The sequence below is a fragment of the Nicotiana attenuata genome, unplaced genomic scaffold (assembly GCF_001879085.1).
Source record: "Nicotiana attenuata strain UT unplaced genomic scaffold, NIATTr2, whole genome shotgun sequence".
Lineage (NCBI taxonomy): Eukaryota > Viridiplantae > Streptophyta > Magnoliopsida > Solanales > Solanaceae > Nicotiana > Nicotiana attenuata.
Window position 1 is genome coordinate 11,863 of NW_017671980.1, and position 264 is coordinate 12,126.

Here is a 264-nt window from a genome sequence, read left to right on the forward strand (position 1 = left end):
ATGGAACATCGTACTTGGATGTACAATAGGAATTATCCTAATCGGCAGGGATTGCGGGAGGATTTTGTAGAAGGGGTGGATGACTTTATTAGACATGCAATGTCACTTCCACCATACCTGAGTGAAGGAGTAATTAGGTGCCCTTGTGTTAGGTGCGACTGTATGAAGTTTGGAAAACCGGCGGAAGTTAAGCATCATCTTTATAGGAAGTGGTTTATAGCAAATTACTTTGTGTGGACTAATCTGGAGAGATCGATGGTAGCC